The sequence below is a fragment of the Peromyscus maniculatus genome, chromosome 1 (assembly GCF_049852395.1).
Source record: "Peromyscus maniculatus bairdii isolate BWxNUB_F1_BW_parent chromosome 1, HU_Pman_BW_mat_3.1, whole genome shotgun sequence".
Taxonomy (NCBI): Eukaryota; Metazoa; Chordata; class Mammalia; order Rodentia; family Cricetidae; genus Peromyscus; species Peromyscus maniculatus.
Window position 1 is genome coordinate 182,912,809 of NC_134852.1, and position 20,739 is coordinate 182,933,547.

Sequence of the window (20,739 nt, forward strand, 5' to 3'; positions counted from 1 at the left end):
AATTTGATTCTTAGTACCCACACGATGTCTCACAACCACCTGTAATTCAAGTTCCAGGGGATCTGATGCCCTTTTCCTGCATCTGTGGGTACTGCATACAGTGGTACATAGGCATGCATGCAGTCAAAACACTCATGCACATAAAATAAAAATAAATAAATCTTTTTTAAATGTCAAGGCAGGATTCTTTATAGCAAATGGGTAAAATGGTGTTATTTGAATGTAGAATCACAAATGCAGAAACACAGAGGAAGAACAAATCTGATGTCTCCTGTGTGCTTAATACTGGTAGTTTAGAGATAATTGCAAGGTGCAGAGCGAAAAGAAAGCCAAAGAGGAAGAGAGAAAGAACAAAGGTGAAGGGGACAAATGGAAGATGAGGGTAGGAAGAAAGCAAAAGAAAGAGAGAGAGGCAATAAATACTCTTTCCCACCAAGAATGTTAACATTTGCAGTCATTTTTCTTAGGAGACAACATTGGAAAGGCTGCTACTCATTCTAAAAACTGTGTCTGTTTGAGGACATTATAGTGATTGACTCAGTGGGTAATAATTTCAGCTATTAAGATGTTTTCATTATTAAACCAAAACATCTTACTGAAGGGAGCTGATTACTCAGTGGTATGTCTAAAATGTGTATAATTTTGTTCTTCAGTTGCAATATGATGGTTCTTTGTCTAAAGAGAAACAGGCTTTAAAACTCTAAGGAAGACAAAAGTCCAAATTGATAGACTCCAAGTATCAACGGTCAACATGTTGCTGATAAAGAAAAGCATTTAAACATAATTTACAGTTTATAAAGAGCTTTTTATAAGTCATCTATGTATTTAAATATAAAAGACACATTCATATTAGTTGACTAAATCCTCATGATTTACTGTATCTATTTTGATGCTATGTTTAGTAATCATATGTGGGTAATTAGATTCAGCGAGTTAAAAATAATAAAAATAATAATGAAAATAAAACTAACTAAGTAGACTCTTTCAAATTCAAAATAGGGAACTCGAGAGCCATCTGGCTGTGACATCTGTCACTCCAATATTACTGGGTGGTTCAGCTGATCTGGCTCCTTAGGCTGGTGTCCCCTTCCTTCTTCACTGTCACATATGTGTCTCCTTTAAAGCTGTGCACTCTATAGAGAGGTGGAGGAGGATGACTATGCCGAAGGATGGCCTTCCCAGACAGGAGGAGGACTGGTATTCAGTCAAGGGCATATAAGTAACTGTAATCCCAAGCTAGAACCTCCAAATAAGTTCTCAAATTCCAAATATGGTTACAAAATTCAGGTCTTATTTGAAGTAGATTTGTTTTCTTGATTACATCATTATATAAGTCAATAATCTGTTCTAAACAATTGAACACTGTAAGACAGAGAATAAATGGAAAATCTTAAATCAGAAATGGATTTTCTGAGTTTTTAATTTATATATAAGTACATAAAAATACTATATATGTACATACATATTTAGTTATTTTAAAAGGTGCACATTGGGATGTAGTGATGGTTTAGTTGCTGAAGCCAAGCCTGCATTGGATCCTTGGAACTCACATGGTGGAAGGAAAAAACTGACTCCTGTGCGTTGTCCTCTGACATTCACACATATGCTATGGCACAGGCATGCATGCATGTGCGCACACACACACACACACACACACACACACACACACACCAATAAAAAATAGACCTAATAAATTTCAAAGTATAAAAATAACATGGTGCATAAGAGCAAAGTAGATAATAATCATGGACTGTTGCAAACCATCACCACATATTCAGCTAATAACATAAACAGCCAAACATGCAATTTTTTTAAAAAAAAATTTTTTTACTGGTTTACTTTTAGCTGTTTTCTAAAATGATTAGGGTGGCTTAAATGTAGTGATTCTCTCAACAATGCCATCCTTTCTTCAGCAAGACTAGGACTATCTATCTACTTTTTCTATCCCGTCATGAAAGATGATACAGATGTGAAAGAGCTGGGATTTCATTGGACCTGTGAGCTTCTGAATAAAGTTTCTCAGAAGAGAACTATTTTTATGCATTAAAGTAATGATTCTGAATCATGAGGTCAGCAAACTATCATTTACAAACCAAGCTGCATGTATTTATAAGTAAGTTTTATCAGAACACAGTATTCTATGTACTGTTTACTGCCTACAGCTGTTTTCATATATACAGCTGAGTTGAACAACTATAACAGAGTTCACACAGCCTGAAAAGTTGGAAGTATTTCTATCTGGTGTATCATATAAAGTTTTGTTAAACCATTTTCTAGATTGTTCTCTGCCTTTTTTACCCTTCCACCATTATATTGAACCTATCACTAAGTAGTGCTGATTCTAGTTTCAATAATTTGAAGTTAATCCCTTTTGTGTCTTGTCCTTTGGTTTCATCCACCAGAGCCTATCTTGGGATTATTTTATTTTATTTTATTTTATGGACACACTTTCTTGCAAGCAGGCAAGATAATCTTTTAAAACATGAGTCAGATGGCGTCACTGTTCTGCTGGCATCTACAACCATTCTAATTTCTCCCTTGCATTTGCTTTAGGACATACACCCTGTGTCTGGAATGTTCTTTGTCCATGCGTTCACATAGAATTTCCTTTAATACCATTCAGGTCTCAGCTCAAGTGCATCCTCCTCAGACAGGTCTTCCCAGGGCAGCCAATATAATTTAATCTTTAACCTACAGCCTTACTGCTAATTCTCTGTCACTTTGACTCATTCTCACTTATTACCATCTATAAAGCAACTTTGTTTAAATATTGGTTGTCTTCCCCACACTAAAATCTTGATTTCACAACAAGATCTTAGCCTGTCTCATCCACCAGTCTTTCTTTGTGTACTAGAAGACTGTCTGATTGTAAGAGAAACTTGAAAGGAAAAGGTGAATGCATCCTTTGATCTATTCATTTTATGTCTAAGCATGTGATCAGAAGATGACAAGCAAAGTTTGTACTTTCTGACACAAACTTTTGTTTCTAACTCAAGGTATTTTTTTGTGAATTTGTCTATATGGAATATGAATATACAGGACAAAACTTCAGCTTCAATGAATACTCTACCTATATTTTGGTAATAATGAAAAAATATGTTGGTTAAACAAATAATGCATAAAATTGTTTGAAGCACAGGGCATCAAGGCACCTGAGTTATCAGTGCCAGGACTTCCCACACATTACTGTATCTTCTGCAATGATTGGATCTATGACTTGCTCCTCCTCTATGGACTGTTTGAGGAAAATATCACTGTTTTGAAAACTAATGTTGATATTTAATAGAGGCCTCATTAACTTCATCAAAATAATCCATTTTGCCCTGTGGAAACCAAGTATCAATACTAAATTATTTAACTTTTCTTATAACATGGAAGATTCTCAATTCTAAGAAAATTTATCATCTGTTTTGGAATAAGAATCACAAATGGACAAACATTTGATTTTTCCCATTTTCAAAATAAAAACTAGGGCATATATCAAATGTCTTACATACTAAATATTTCCAAGCATACTTTTTAAAACATACCCTAAAATTATCAATTCACTTAGTCTATAAAAATTCCTCTCCAAATAGACTAAAGAAAAATAACCTTCATTTATTTAAAACAAATAAAAATATATAGTTAATACATTCTGTATTAATTACATCAAATAACAGTTTTAAAGAACTTTTTAAATAAATGGCTATTGAAAACTGTATGACATTTATGAACTCCTTAGAGAGTACAATAAATTTATCCCATGGTATCTGTTTTAGGAAACCTTTATTTATGACTAAAAATTCTTTGAAGTAAAGGATGTTAGTCCCTAGCTTGACAATCTTACAAAAATTTATCACTGAACTTTCTTTTAGCTCTTATGACATGACTGGGAAAAGCAATTCTTGGTCGCTCAATGAGAACTAGTTCTAAGACTCCATTGCTGAAGATGCCATGTATCTGGGTTGCAAATTGTAGGAAATTGGGCTGGACCTGAGCTTGAAGCTTCCTCCATGCTGGCTAGTTTTCATAGTGCTAGAAAGTACTATGCAGTCTGCAGTGGTTAAGACTTGTTTTATCCAGCTGTTAACCCTGCATGCTATAATATCCATCTTCCAGCAAGAAGTGTCTGCTGATGCAATAATCCCACAACTGTTGAGGAAGAGACAAACTCTGACTGAATGTGAGGCCTGAGTCACAGGAAGGAATTCATTCTGCTTACTGTAAACATGGTCAAAGGCCCATGGCAGAGGTCAGCTTAGATTATAGGGGTGAGTTTAATATGTTCATTTAGTTCAATTGTCATAGTGTCAAGTTGCCTTCTAAATACTCACATTTATAGTAACAGACAAATGCCACTTTTAGCTTGAATCAGAGAAGCCTTTTTTTTTTTTTTTCAGTATGTGTGGTGAATGCAGAGACACATGGCTGCTGGTGACTCTAAGAGGAAGTGATGGTTGAGTGCTTGGCCTTAAATAGGACATTTATGTCACCCACCTCTAAGGCTCAGGGAACATTGCAGAAGAGGGGCTGGAAATAATGCAAGGACAGAAGAGAATGGCCATGAAATACTGTCTTCTGGGCACTACACAGCTAACACAATCACCACCTCACAGTGTGGTGGCTGCCATTAGTTGACCAACACAAGACTGGGGCTATTAATGTCAATCACAGAGTGGTAAAGAACTGTAGAGACCCTACCATTCTGTGCTAATGATAGTTCGGGGGGAGGGGCAGTCATTGTCATCAGGGGTACCCACTAAGGAACTCACTCAGGCTCTAGGAGATATTCCACACTGATGGTCACACAGATGATCCTAGCTAAAATTAGTGGGTCTCAAAAACAATAACAAAGGTCTTGAACGTGGGAAGGTGACTTGTAGAGAGAGGAGGGGCAATAGAGGTGGGAAAGGAGGCGATTGTAACCATCAGAATGCATATTATATATGTATGAAATTGTCAAAGAACAAACAATAAAAACTGAAATAAACAGAAGTTTCTTCCAGAATAATTACTCACAGTAAAAATATCCTTAAATCTCATAAATTAATGCTTACAGGGTTTAATAAAAATATCAAAGACAAAATATGGAAAAACGACATGTTTTTAGCTTTTATATTTTTACATGAGTTTTCTCTTGTTCTACAGATGAGCAATCAAGGCTAGAACAACTCATGGAAGTCACAAGTCCGCTTTCCATTGGAATTTGAACTCTACTGCGGGCACCATTCTGTCTCCCAACATGGCAGGCTGAAGCAGATGATTAATAGCTGGGCCTGTGCTTTGGAATCACATCTCTGTTCTCTGGCATCCAGCCCCCATGGCCAACCCCATCTTTAACAGAACATCGAATTCGATACACACTGACTCTAAAGGCACTAATGAGGGGAGGGCATTAGTTTTCTTGTGCTGATATGCGAAACCCAAGAAAGTACAATTTAGACAACAGAAGTGACTTCCCTAACATCCTAGAGTCTGAAGTCCGAGACCAAGGACTGACCATGGTTGTTTTCTGGTGAGGTCTTTCTCCCTGTCATTGCTTAGTGAGCTTGTCCTCACTGGGTCCTCACACTAGCTTCCAGTGTGTGTTTCTGCCTTTTCCAAGGACTCTAATCCCATGGGATTAGAGTTATAGCCAATGAGCTCATTTAACCTTAATTGCTTCCTTCATGGCTGTGTCTAAATATAGTCACACTGGGTGTTAGGATCTCAAGGTACAGATCAAGACACATAATTAGTCCATAATGAACTTAATGAAGAAATATTAGTGGCAATCCAAAAGATACACTTTCTTGTGTCACTATTTTGGGAAAATGTTTGCTTCTTATTTTTAAGTCCATGCAATTTTTTTGTTTGTTTGTTTGTTTCAGAGCTGAGGACCGAACCCAGGGCCTTGCACTTGCTAGGCAAGCACTCTACCACTGAGCTAAATCCCCAGCCCCATGCAATTTACATTTAAACATTTTTACTATATATTCTTTGTATATAGTATTATGTTAATAAAGACATTTTACATTTATATTGTACACTGAACAAATTCTCTTTCACTTCTCTTTTTAAAACACATAATTTTCTTGGGATCTAGGCACAGATAAGAAAATTAACACTTAAAAAAACTACAAAAATGATCAAAACTTTACTCATTGTCCACAACTATGATGGTCACTCACTATTTTAATATGTTTTAAATTCAAAGGTGGTGACAGCAAAATTAAAATGTAGCAGATTCTTACCACATCATGAGAGTTAATGTGAGGATGTTCTCATGAGGGGGCAAAGAGCTGTCCAGCAACTAAACGTAAGAGCCCATCACACCTTCCCCAGCCAGCCTCCTTGACTGGCGCATTTTCTTCCTGTTTCTGGAGCTTTTCCTGCTCATTCATCAAGGTCAAGTCAAGTATTAGTTCCCGTCAGTAACTCTCTTAGATCTGCCCCAAACCTCAGGTAAACTTTCTTTAAATTTTCTTTAGTTCCTATGCATTTGTGTATTCAGACAGTCACAAATATGTAGCCCATGCAGGCCTGCTTGAGCTTCCCAAGTGCTAGGCTGAAGGGCATGTACCATGATGCCTTGTAGATGTATTAGTTTCTTATTTAGTTTTCTTTATTTTGGGGGGTGGGTTTTTTGTTTGTTTGTTTGTTTGTTTACTTTTACTTTTGGTTCTGGAGTAGATCCAGGCTTTTTTCCATGCTCAGCACAGTCACTTTTTAAATAACATTTATATTCATAACTTTGAAAATGTTAAGGTCTTGGTTTCACCATTTTTCACTCGCAACTCTGTGCAATGTGATGATTATACTTCCTTCATGAGAAGTACACTATTTTTTAAAACAAATTGCCCTTCCTCTGAAAAAAAGTTTATCATCATTCCTGTGTGTGTATGCATGCATCCATGCATGTGTGTGTGTGTTTGTGTGTGTGTGTGTGTGTGTGTGAGAGAGAGAGAGAGAGAGAGAAAGAGAGACAGAGACAGAGACAGAGACAGAGACCACTGAGGCAAGAAGAGGCTGTCAGATCTCCTGGAACTATAGTTATAGGCAATTGTGAGCCATCCAATTCAGGTGCTGAGAATTTAACGCTGGTCCTTGGAAGAGCTAGAAGCACTCTTAGCTACTGAGCCACCCGTCCAGCCTGCAGATTCCCATTTTATTACAAATCTCTTTCATTTTTCTCCTCGTGACTCTTGTCCTATCAGCAATGTTTTCTTCACTACTCTCTCCCTTTAGATTCTTCTTTCCATCCATAAACATTACAGATTCTAACCCTGCACTATAAAAATTAATCTTTGTGGACAGCCAGCCAGTAAAAGTGTCCTCCTGTCCCTTGTCCTTTTTCCTTTTGACTTCTCAACCCATCACAGGTTTGCAGTTTAGTCTCATCTTTCTTTCATTCTTAACGTAACTGTCCCTCAAAGTGGTCATCACTATTAGTCTGGCGCTGTTGCTGTTTTCCACATTCCCATCCTCTCTGAGCTGTCTGAGGTTCAGCACAGAATGGCAGCGTTGCTTGGGTGTAGAGCTATGTGTCTGGAGAGCAGCACTGGCTGCTTCTTTGCCCCGACTGTCCATTTCCTCATTTGCACCTTCTCCCTCTGCGCTCCTTCATACACACTTCTCCCTCTACCATCTTGTTGATGTAAGTTACTGTAATCTTTGTCTTTGCCATCTGTCTTAGTTAGGGTTTCTATTGCTGCGAAGAGACACCATGACCAAGGTAACTCTTATAAAGGAAAACATTTAACTGGAGCTGGCTTACAGTTTCAGAGGCTTAGTCCACTATCATCATGGTGGTGTGCAGGCAGACATGGTGCTGAAGAAGGAGCTGAGCATTGCACATCTTGATCTTCAGACAGCAAAAATGACTGCCACACTGGGTGTAATGTGAGCACAGGAGATCTCAAAGTGCACTCCACAGTGACACACTTCCTCCAACAAGGCCACACCTCCTAACAGCGCTGCTCCAAATAGGCGAACCATTCAAACACCTGAGTCTTTGGGGGGCATACCTATTCAAACTACCACACCATTTTTGTTTCTATTTCACCAATAGAGTTATTTACCTTAAATACCTAAGGTCTGATATACATTTAATCTTTTATGCTTGCTCACAACCCTACAAGGTAACCACCGTGGCCATACTTTATGGAGAGCTTACATCAGGATTTCTTACGCTCACCTAAACTGATGGTTTTGACAGGATAATTCTCCTGGCTGTAGAGAATGTCCAGGGTATTCTAAGGTGTTTAGGAGAAGCTCTGCCCTCTGCCCACAAGACATGAGCAGCAAATCCATTGTAATAACAGAATTGCCTCAAGACATTGCCAGTGTCCCCAGGCTAGCAACAGTAGACATGAGACAAGGATAGGGAAAGTTATATAACTCACCAGAAACCATACCTTCAGGAGACAATACCATTATCATTGAACTCTTCAGATTAACACATCTGCCGCTTTACAGTGTTACCCATATCTCACTGACACCGCATATTCTTCAATTTACCCAGAATTGCATATACCAGCTTCTCTCTATACTGGCTCCTACATCTCCCATCTTCCTAATTATCTTTTTATTTATTGCAATTCAGAGTACAAATTGTGGTGATAATTGTGTTCCCCAGTATATTGTGCACCCTAATAAACTTATCTGGGGTCAGAGGACAGAACAGCCACTAGGTAGACATAGAGGCCAGAAAATGGTGGCACACACACCTTTAATCCTATCACTCAGGAGGCAGAGATTCATCCAGATTTCTGTGAGTTCAAAGCCACACTGGAAATAGCCAGGCATGGTGACTCACACCTTTAACCCCAGGAAGTGATGGCAGAAAGGTATATAAGGTGTGAGGACCAGGAACTAGGCTGGTTAAGCTTTTAGGCTTTGAGCAGCACAGTTCAGCTGAGATTCATTTGGATGAGTTCTCAGAGACTTCCAGTCTGAGGAAACAGGATCAGCTGAGGAATTGGCGAGGTGAGGTGGCCTGTGGCTTGTTCTGCTTCTCTGATCTTCCAGCTTTCACCCCAGTACCTGGCCCATGGTTTGTCTTTATTAATAAGAACTTTTAAGGTTCATGCTGCAGCCCATCCTGGTGTTCTCAGAGCCTTCCTGTTTACTAGAGCCCATCAAGCTCGCCTGCGCAATCGTTCCTGAGCTCCTTGCTCTTTCTGCCTTAACATGCTGTCTTACTCAGGCGACCCATACTTACAGTCTCAGTATGAAGGAATCACACTTTGTTCTTTGTCATACACCTTTGACCTACCTCTTCCAGTCTCCACTTGTCTTCCAAAACATCGCCCAAACAGAATCAAGCTTCCCACTTATTTTGGTGGAGCAAAGGCAACAAGCAAAATAGGGTGTAGAAAGCAGAGCCGGTCTTAGTCAGATAACCCCAGCTGAGCAGGTGACTCTGTCCAAGTCACTGAGCTCCCTAATCCAGTTTCCCTTTCTTAAATGTTCCCAGGGGACTAGTGTAAGGATTAATAGATAAGAGAATATTAAAATCAGTCATCAGGCCAGCGAGATGCCTCTGAGAGTAAAGATGTCTGCTGCAAAGCCTGACATCCTCCCCTGGACTCGAGCTGAAGGAAGGCAACTGACTCTTCAAGCTGTTCTTTGTCCTAAATGCACAAGGTGGCAGGAACATGTGTGTGTACACACATCCAAAACATCACATGTAGATACTCATATTCATGAATTAGCTTTTCTCAGCTTTTCCCCCTTTCTACCACTCTCTACCATTTCGACCACTATCTGCCTTCAATGCGCTGAATCTTCTCAAGTCAGTTTTCTGGTTCCTAGGCATGTTAGACACCTGGATAATTTCCATGTCTTTCTAGCCTGCCCTCCCTTCCCAGGTACTCTTCTGACCTTTACTATTTACTTTTGACAGTTCAGAAGAAGGTCATCTTCATTTTTTCCCTCAATTTTCTGAAGCTTCTAAAATGTATTTATTCTTCCCTAGGATGCGGATGCAGCTGTCAAACACTGCACAAATCTTCATAGCTTTAATTGTTAGTAACTAAGCGCCATGCAGCAATCATAAGAAGAAAAAAATGTCAAGTGCACTCTTTTATGATTGCGATATATTTCATATCTTGGGCTAACTCGCCATTATTGTGTCTTTTAAAACTATTTCAACTGAAAACTTAAGCTGGCAATGGTGATAGGCTACAATACATTCCCATGCATTGTCATCGAGGGGTGAACTGTGTAATGGTTCTATGAAATTATTTTAAAACATGCTGACCTTTAAATCAGTAATCCTCCCCTCTGTGTGTCCCTTCAGGGAAATACTTCTGAAGGTAAGTAAAGATGCCTAATGCACAGAACTCTTTATAAAATTAAGGATTAAAGTGACTTAAATGTCTAAGAACAGCTAAGGATTTAAAAAGACAAAGAAACTGAGTTATGCTTATAGCAAATCATCAATGTGATTGCTAAGTCATGAAGGTTAGTGTTATTAACTCTATTTACATGTTATGTAATTCATGTTATGTACACTTGGACTTTTTGAAGCTTCATTTATTTCAAAGAGGAGACAAACAGAATTTCTTATAGGTATGCTGTGAGAAAAAATGATTTGCTTCATTAGTCTTTATCTGCCTATCTACCTCTGTGTGAGCCTCAGTGAGTATGTAAGACACCAATGCTATTGCTGGGTGTGGATAAAGCAGGAAAAAATCTAGGTGGAATGACCTACTTAATTAAATATACTAAGGTTGATGGAATTTAACAATAGTTACTATTAAATGACAAGATATTTATGCTTTTCTGAATTCCCTCCTTTTTGGTGGTTATCACATATAAAATTATAGAGCACAGAGTATATTAGAGATGTAAAAAGAGAGAGAGCAAGAGACATCTTGTGAAACCAGACAAATAGGACTCATTAACTGCTGTCATTCAGGTTTCTTTCTGAATGATAATGTATTATCCATCTCCAGTTCAGCTAGCAAGACAGCACCTTCCTTATCAACGACCAAATCATGATTTGCCTTTGATAGTCTGGAATCTATTCAAAATTAGTTCAATTACATGGCTGTAGAAGGGCTTGTAGATAAGATGACCATTGTATTTCATCCAGGGAGATAAGTTCTGAAAAGGCTTCTATTGTAACACTTGGAGAGAGATGAGGCATCCCTACTATTGCGGCTGATGCTAATTCCATTCATGTTCCTACAGTATGTGCTTCAGATGAGTACCAACTGTGAGACATATTGAAAAGAAAACGAAAGTCTTAGATCTTTATGACCCAGCTGGGCCTATAATGACTGTCTCACCAGGGAAGGGTACCACTAAAATAAGCAAATCTATTTAACTCTACCAAAAATGTGCAGTGAGTATCTGGAGCAGATTTCAACTTTAATGATTTCCCCCATTGTTTTTAACCTTACTGTTAGACTTCTATGTGAAAATGCTCCTGGCCTCTGCCCATCCCTATACCTACTCTACTTCAAGACACATTAGAATTGCCTCCCCAAATAAACAGCTACAATCACTGCTCAGGCCGGCAAATGTGATATTCCAAAGGTTACTGTATTTTAAGGATTGCTGTTTAATGCTTAAATTTTTGAAAATAAAATCAAGAAAGGGGTGTCAGTCCCCTGGAACTGGAGTTACAGACCGTTGTGAGTCACCACGTGGGTGCTGGGATTAGAACCCTGGTCCTCAGCAAAAAGCAGCCAGTGCTCTTAACTGTTGAGTCCTCTATCGAGCTCCTATTAGGAGATTTCTTGGTAAGCTGTCCCCAATTCTTCTTCCCAAACTCAACTCTCAGCCTCTATCTGTATGATGTTTTTCCAGTTTCTTCTGTAAGTTCTCTATTCTTACCGTATTCCACTCAATACTGAACAAAAGCCATTGAGTCTGTGTTTGTTGAAGCCCAGCCCTCATGAGCACCTGCCTTCACCTTGCCTTCCTTTATTTGTAAAACTTCTACTTGTATTTATAAGAACCTAGCTTAAAAGTCACTCTGTCCAAGAAGTTCCTTGAGGCACTTCAGGCAAAACAATCTTCTTCTGCCTTCAGTTCTTAGTGAAGAATTGTTCACCCTTGAATTGTTAGGATCACAAGTTAATATCAGACAGGAGAAGCTGCTGTTCTTCATCGTTAGGTCCCTGGGTAGCAGAATAGGATTTGGTTTGGAATGTGTCCTGGTTCTTGATTTTTCTCTCTCCCATCTTCTATTTTTGTTCGCATTATTTTTATAAGGAGAGTCTAGCTACAGTAAGTCAGATTGGCTTTGAACTCACAATGATTCTTCTGCCTTAGCCACTCAAGTATGGGGATTATAGGCACACATCCCCATGCTCAGATTTTCTCAGCCTTTTCCCTTGTCTTTCGAAAATGTGTCTTACATTTTAAATAATTCTCCCTTGCTGATTAGCAATGGCACGATGTCAGCACTGGAGAAACAAAGAAAGAACGAAGCATTTTGTGTCTGCATCCTAGTGTGTGCTTGTAATTCCTCTAGTATGTGCGCTATAGTACCCAGTGGCCAGTAGACTTCCCGGGGCATAGCTTTTCACCTGCCTGGGAGCAGCTTTTCCAGGAACCCTGCAGTGAGATGTCCGGCACCGTTTCTGCAGCCACGACACAACAGCTCTTCCATAACTGTCACTGGTTGGCTGTATTCTTCCGAGATGGGGTGAATTTTGTTCACCAAGGGATATTAGATGATTCCTGGGACACTTTGTTCATCATTTTGGGGAATTAGTAGTATTAAGTAGATAGTACATGGATCAGGGTGTTGTTAAACATTATACAGCACAAAAGAATGTCCCTATCCCCACCTCAAAAACCATCCCCCAATACAAACCAAGTCCCCAGATGCCAACAGCAGTGAGTTTTAAATTTTCTACTACTATTATCTATGTTTATGTGTATTTTGATTGCATATATGTCTGTTTGCCATGTACATATGTGCAGTGCCCACAGAAACCAGAAATGGGTGTTCTGTCCCTGGGAAGCATCATTACAGACATTATGAGATACCATGTGGATGCTGGGAATTGACCCTAGGTTCTTTGAAATAGCAGCCAGTGCTCTTATTCACTGAGCCATCTCTCCAGCCCTCAAAAGCAGTGGGTTTTAGAAACCATACTCAGTATCAACGTACAGTTCTTAGTCTCAATAGGGTCAGGAGAAGAGAGGGGAGGACAGGGGAGGGCAGATATGAGCCCTTGGGAATATTCTTTTGGGACTAGGGTTCAGTGATTGCTCCTTACCACTGCTGCTTCCATATGCTTTAGACTTCTCAGTAAACACACATTATTACTCTAGTTATCTACTATAGTCTCTAATTGTTTACACCTTGCCCTTCATGTTCAAGTTACTATATGCTGTCTCCATTGTGATTAGACCAAGACTGATACAGGCTCATCCATTCATTCACCCCAAGAGACATCTAATGAGCTCTTACTCTGCTTTTTGAGACTGTTAAAAACAAGAAAACAGCAGTAAACAAAACAGATTTTGTCCTTTCCCTAACTTTGCAGAATGTAAGTCAAAATAGAAAATGGAAACGCATAATGTGGTGAGTAAAAGGAACATAGCACAGTAGGAAACAATAGCAGGATATTTCTCATGAGAGGCAAAGAATGAGTCAGTAAGTGCCTGCCGGCCTTTGAAGTAGTGAACTAAAACAACAGAATTAATGGACTTGACATGTTAATCAATTAATTCCAACTATTTAACCAAATTGGTTGGGAATCTGACTTGTGATGGGGCTTATCCCAATGGAATGTCATTTGAAACTGAAGTATTTTACTCACTGATATTTTCTTTCATTCTTTTTTTTTTTAAGAAATAGTAGAATTAACACCAGATACTTCATTCAGCCGAATTTATAAAACACCAGTATCAGCTTCTTTGTTTTGATCTTATCTGTTCATTCAGACGTGCAACTCTCTTTAAAGGCAACTGTCTGTTTTCATATATATTGTAACACTGAACTTAAAATTTAACACATAATAGAGGCTCAAAATTTGCTTATTCCATTATGTAAGTGTATAAGTTTCCTATCTTGGTCATCCAAAGCATTATATGATGGGGGTGAGGCAGTATTGGCACATGTCATGAGGCATGTAGCTCAGCCTTCAGCAATAAAGAACTGGAAATCTATATTCCTTCTGTGACTCAACTCTTGTTTCTTAACTAAAGGATTTGTGAGAGTGGGTTTTCAGAGTCTTTCTATTTTAAAATTCTAAGATCTACCAAAAGACATTAAAATATAAGAATGCAACTTTACCATCCATCTTAATAATTATTATAAATAGACAGTGTGATTGAGTGGTACTCCTGACCTTGGATCCTCACCTGCAAAACAGAGTTCATCTTGAGAAGAGGTTAGAATAGGGTAGCTTTGAAGCCAAATGGCATATATGAGCCTTAGTGACAGAGAGTACGCCCCACAAACCTGAGGAGGTCCATACCATTCTTCCAAGAAGCTTGGCCCTCTCTCCTTTTTAAACATCTTTTAGACTATTTATGATTCACCTAATCTCTCATAAAAATTTACTTTCTTTTTCTTTACTGTATCAAAAATTTTTATTAGTTCATTGAGAATTTCATACAATGAGCTTTTTATTATTTTTAAATTAAAATATAAATACATCACTTGTTCCCTTCTCTCTCATCCCTCCAAGTCTTCTCATGCCATACCTTACTCCTTCTAAAATCCATGGCCTCTTTTACTTATTGTCATACACACACACACACACACACACACACACACACACACACACACCCCCCTCTGCTGATTGTATGTGTATAATCTCATGGCTGACTACTCAGTATTGGTATTGGATAACCAGTTAAGACATGTCAAATTTTTCAAACAATGCTTTGTAAATAAGAATGTGCTAAGTTTTGTCATTTCACATCAAGATATTAATGACGGTGGGCTCTTCATAGAGTCCATAGAATCTAAGAGACACTGCTTCTTGTGTAACAGAGTAGGGCTACAAACCATTCATATATTTGCCTTGAAATCTCATAAACGGCAAGTATATTGCTAAGGATGGCTAATGCAGGGCAGGTAAGCAGTGAGCTCGGGTCCAGCTGCTGAGTTGAGTCTGGAACTCTTCAATGCACATCCTAGCCAGAGAAGCTGTTCATCTTTGCTAGAAGGACCAGCATTAGTGGAAGGTCTGTGACCAGTTTAAGGCATTAGGAAAAACAAGCATCCCAAAGAGTTGTCCCTCCATCTTTTTTCCATGACTTTAAACCACACTGACTCTTCCTGGAATAGCTTTCTTTTTTGGGAAGTGTGCTTGTTTTGTAGTTAGATCACACTTGTAAAGGACAGGCTAGAATTCAACTCACATCATTAAACTAAACTAATACAGGGCCTTTCTTCTAAACTTCTGGATTTTATCTTTCCTACTTAGAATGTGTCTCTGAAAAGTGCAGTATTCAATTACAGCTCCATAAAAAAAAAAAAAAGAAAAGAAAAGAAAAGACAAGACCAGGCAAAATGATTGTAGCGGATGGCATTCTAACAAGGCACATTTGTTTCTTGCAATCATCCTGCCAATATCGTCACATCACCCTAACTTTCTTTTCCCCAAAAATGAGCCAAAATAAAAATCACTTAGGTTGTAGGAAAGGCTAACACTGGCTTTAAGTATCATGCTCTCAGTTAAGTAATATGGCCATAGGTTATGGGGCAGATGGAGTCTCAATAGCCCAATCATGTGGACAGAGAATGGCATGCTATACAAAGAAGAAGACAGGTGACCTAGGTGGACAAATTACCATGGTACATAATCCCTCAGGAAACTGACCTGATTGATGTGCTTAGAATAGTGTATGTGAATGGACTATAGTCTCCAAGTCTTTCCTCTTGCACCCCTCTGTAGCATGAATCCTAATTGGTCTTATTACTAAAAACCCAGAGTCAGATATCAGGGTGAAAGCTGAAAGAACAGAGAAGCAGAGCAGCCAGCCACTAGTTCTTACCTTTACAAAATCCTCAGCTGGAAGGGTTCTTAGCTCCTGTCTCCTTCTGCCTTATATTCCTCTCTCTACCCAGCCATACCACTTCCTGTCTCCACCTCCCTAGTGCTGGGCTTAAAGGCATGAGATCCCAAGTGTTGGGATCAAAGGTGTGTGCTACCACTGCCTGGGTGTTTCTTTTCTAGACTGGATCAATCTTGTGTGGCTCAGGGTAGCCTAGAACTCATAGAGATCCATCTGCCTCTGCCTCCCAAGTTCTGGGATTAAAGGTGTGTGCCACCACTGCTTGGCCTCTATGGCTAGTTAGTGGCTGGCTTTGCCCTCTGATCTTCAGGCAAGCTGTATTTGTTAGAGCATACACAAAGTATCACCACATCCCTCTTCTATTCTCTGAATGTTCCTGAAAACCTAAAATAGGTTTCTGGATTTTCACTCACTTTTTAGTTTTATCTTAATCCTTAATTAGCCTTTACCAAAATTAATGCAAAGCCTAAAGTAAAGGGCTGGAAAATGAAAGAATGGAATTAAGACACACAGAGATAAAAAAACAGGTGTGTGTGTTTGTGTGTGTGTGTGTGTGTGTGTGTGTGTGTGTGTGTGTGTGTGTGTGTGTGTGTAGTGGAACTAGCAAAGGGATTTGATGCCTTTAGAGCACAGGGAAGAGGATGTCGGAACATCAGCTATGATGTCAAAGCTGGAAAGACAGGCAGTCAGATGGCATTGGGGGACCAACATTGGAGGGTACAAAGATAATGAACAGGATATAAGAAAAAAATCTTCGGGAATGCTGTTGGCAGGAACAGGTATCTAGTCATCATTTTTTGATTTGACAATGAGCATTTCTTTAAAACAAAAGTTTGACATTCATGATTGGTTACAATGGTGTTCTTCTGCTTCCCCCTAGGAAAGCATAACTGCTGGCTTATGTAACATGGTACCTAGCTTGTAAATTAGTGAAGGGAGCTCCTTTTGCTGACAGTCCTAATGTCTGCCATCTGTTTGCACAGGATGATGCCCTGGTGCTGCTCTAATTGGACATAAATTAGGTACCAGCAGCAATTTTGACAGGATCCCTCCATTGCTGTTCTCCTTCTCTCTGTCTTAGTTTGTATCTCTATCTCTGTCTGTGTGTCTCTCTGTTTTCTTTCTTTCTTTCTTTCTTTCTTTCTTTCTTTCTTTCTTTCTTTCTTTCTTTCTTCCTTCCTTCCTTCCTTCCTTCCTTCCTTCCTTCCTTTCTTTCTTTCTTTCTTTCTTTCTTTTTTTCTTTCTGCTATGGATTCAATGTTTTCTTGGAGACTCAAGATCTTCTCTCAAAGTCATAAATGTCTTGAGTTCAAAGACTTAATTTGTCTTTTTTGTATTTCTGTTTAAAATTGGACCTCTCTCAGTGAATGTGTGTGTGTATGTATGTGTGTGTGAGAGTGTGTGCATGTATGAAATACACATTTTTTTTCAGAGCTTACCACTCATGTTCTGCTATGCATGCTCTTTGTACATGTTAAATTATTTGTTTTCAGTTCAAATTTATAATTTAGGTAATATTATCCCATTGTCTCATTGAAAAGGAAAGTGAAAGAGTTTGAGTAGTTTTGCATATTCTCATAGAATTGTTTGGTCAATATTCAAGGGCTGAGCTCTGTTGACAATGCCTATCCATCTCTACTGCACAGTGGATAAGCCTAGGGTTAGGAAAAGAGAAGGATGAGGGAGAACGTGTACGTGCAATGCTATTTGATGCTTCCATAGCTCTTACATCAATGGGCAGAAGAGATGGAGCAAGACCACATGACAATGATCCTCAAAGTCCTGTCCAGTGTGCACGCACATAGCTAAGTTAATGTGGGCTCTATTTACTTAAAAACCCATCAAGTTACTAAACCTCAGTGGACTTCAGCTCCACCTTCTGTAAAGCATGCTACCTACCTCTCAGGCAGCTGTAGCAGGAGTCTTAAAAAGGTCTTATTAATAAAAACAAACCCAGAGCCAGGTATTGGGGTGAATGCTGGAAGATCAGAGAAGCAGAACAAGCCACAGCCACCTCACCTCAGCAGTTCCTCAGATGATCCTGTTTCCTCCGACTGGAAGCTTCTGAGTCCTCATCCAAATGGATCTCAGCTGCACTGCTTCTTGAAAGCCTGAAGCTTAACCAGCCTAGTTCCTCGTCCTCATGCCTTGCCTTAAATACCTTTCTGCTTTCTGCCATCACCCCCTGGGATTCAAAGTGTGAGTCACCATGCCTGGCTGTTTCCAGTGTGGCCTTGAACTCACAGAGATCAGATGGATTTCTGCCCTGGAATGCTGGGATTAAAGGCCACTATATCTAGTGGCTGTCTTGTTCTCTGACCCCAGATAAGTTTCTTAGCGTGCACAATATTTTGGGGAACACAATAGCACCACAGGCAGCACCACACAGATATGAAGATGTATGACACATAAAGGACTGTGGGGTACAAAGTGCTGAGATCGCCCAGCAGTCTCTATTCCGTCGCCGCACTCCGATCCGCTCCCTTTCCTGTCTTTGCCAGTTTCTCTATTTTACACTCTAGAGACAATATGAAGGTCATATAGATTTCCATAACTTATTGTAGTTAAAATACAACATTCCTTCACAGACCTCCTAACCATCACCTTTTATGGTTTGACTATTCTGATTTGTTTTGTTTTTTTTTTAAATAATGAAGAAACACGGAGGATGTGAATTCAAAACGCCTTCCTTCGCTCCACTACAGTCTCCAGACTCAGCATATCCAGCTTTTCCCTTAGCATTTCAGTTATTCCCTCTCTCTGGATATCTGCTCAAACTCATCACCAGAAGGCTTTAACATGAAGATGAGGCTCACCAGCCCTCTCTTTCTCTTCCTGTATTTAAGCATCTATATTTCTTAGTATTTATTTTATCTTGGAATTTCTTCTTTTTTGAGACAGAGCCTCAGTGTAGCCCAGGATGACCTAGAATTCACTGTGGACCCAAGCTGGCCTACAGGCCATGACAGTCCTTCTGATCCAGCCTCCTAAGTGGTATTACAGGCATTGGTCACAATGCCAGGTTGTATTTTAAATACTAATTTTATTAATAAATTATAATAGCATGTATTTACTGGGTACAAGGAGATGTCTTGAAATGTGTGTGCAACACAGGAAGACTAAACCAAAGCACTAAATGTAAACACCCTTTCACCTCTCTTTTTTTATAATACACTTGAGGTTTATTTTTACTGTAACATGAATTGCATACCTGCTCACCTCTATGACTTCCTGCAGAACATCTGTCTTAAGCATCCAAGATTGCACACCAATGAATTTCATTCTCAGTAGAATATCATCATGCCTCCCAGACTGACTCCCCTTCTACCTCTCATTTTCTCTCCCCTAACAATATCCTTAAATTATTTCTTAGACTTTAATTTAGTCTGATAGTCAACCCCTTGTTTTTACCCTTTTAAAACCTATTTGTTATTACATATTCCTTCTATAAATGGCCCCATGACCACAAGCTGGAATTTGACTCCCAACTACATATTCCATTTTCAAACCCTCCCTCCATAATTCACTTTCTACAGTTCTTTATATTAAGTCTATCATTTGGTATTATTTGTTAAAAGGAGACTATTTAGACATTCAGTATTACCAGAGTTGTTGTTATAGCATCATTTGGTGTTATGGTAACCCATCCTCATCATACCTTCACACTTAGGTCTTATAAAATGTCTTCCAACAACCTTTACACAGTTTTCCCTTTGCCAGTGGAAACTGGCTCACAGTTTCCTTATGAACTGCTCATTCGGATGACTCTTTCTACTGCCCTCCAGACACTTTCAGATTCTTTACCTAGCACCATGCTTTGTACATGATAGAACCTCAGTAGACTGTAAGTTCAGCAAAGGCAGCAAGGACAGATCATTGCTGGTTCTGCGACCCAGAAAAGAACAACTATTCCAGAGCTACCTGTGGATGCAGCCATCTGGTGGCAGCTGTGCCATGGCCGAGCATCTCATTATCCAGCATGAAGGGACCTCAAAAGTAGGAGTCCTGGATCAAATGGGGGACGTCTCCACCCAGAGTTCCCATGGCTCATCCAGTGCTGTCTTTCTAACTGTGCTCTCTATTCCCAGCTGTAGTTCACTGCAGCACAATGTCTCAGGCAGCTGTGCAGGTCCACTAGCACGGTTTCCTAGCAGCTCTCTCTGGGCCAGGCCCTCAGCCTCTCTGAGAAACTTTCTCACATACGCTGCACTGAGGAAACATCTGCTTCTTTGGTTCCATGTGGCTTGTATGCATCTGAACCATATTCTTCTGGGGCAATAACCTGTTATTTACAGTTACCTAATCTCAGGAAGAACTGTGAACTATAATGAAGGGAAGAAGCAAGACAGTGACGGATATCACGAAACAGCCTATCATTTTTCTAAATAGGCTCTTGTCCATGTCCAAAGCTGGTACTTTTTACAAGAGTATCTTCCCTGAGACTTCTGGTGGAGGAGTCTCAGGATAGAGAAACAGAAAAGAAACCCAAAACACACTCAAAGCAATATAAATGAGGGTTCTAAAGAAGACATGAAAATGGCCAGCACTAGGGAAGCACCTCGTGAGTAAAAGGTACTCTGCAAATTCTTTAATTACATGTTCTTCCTAATCCTCAAAATATCCCTATGATATTGCTTTATCTTCACTTTTCAAGTGAGCCTATGGAGCTGTAGTTCATAGTGGTTAAGTATCTTACTAAAGATTACAAAGCCAGATTGGCAGGGCTAGCCGCTTCTAAGAATAATATGAGAATAAAATATAGAACTCATCTGAAATGGA

At 39.4% G+C, this 20,739-nt stretch overlaps 1 protein-coding gene across 5 annotated transcripts in view; it reads right to left on the reverse strand.

The window, feature by feature from the left end:
* Positions 1–20,739, reverse strand: part of Prkg1 (protein kinase cGMP-dependent 1) — a 1,181,731-nt gene that overhangs the window by 130,490 nt on the left and 1,030,502 nt on the right. The window lies entirely within an intron of this gene.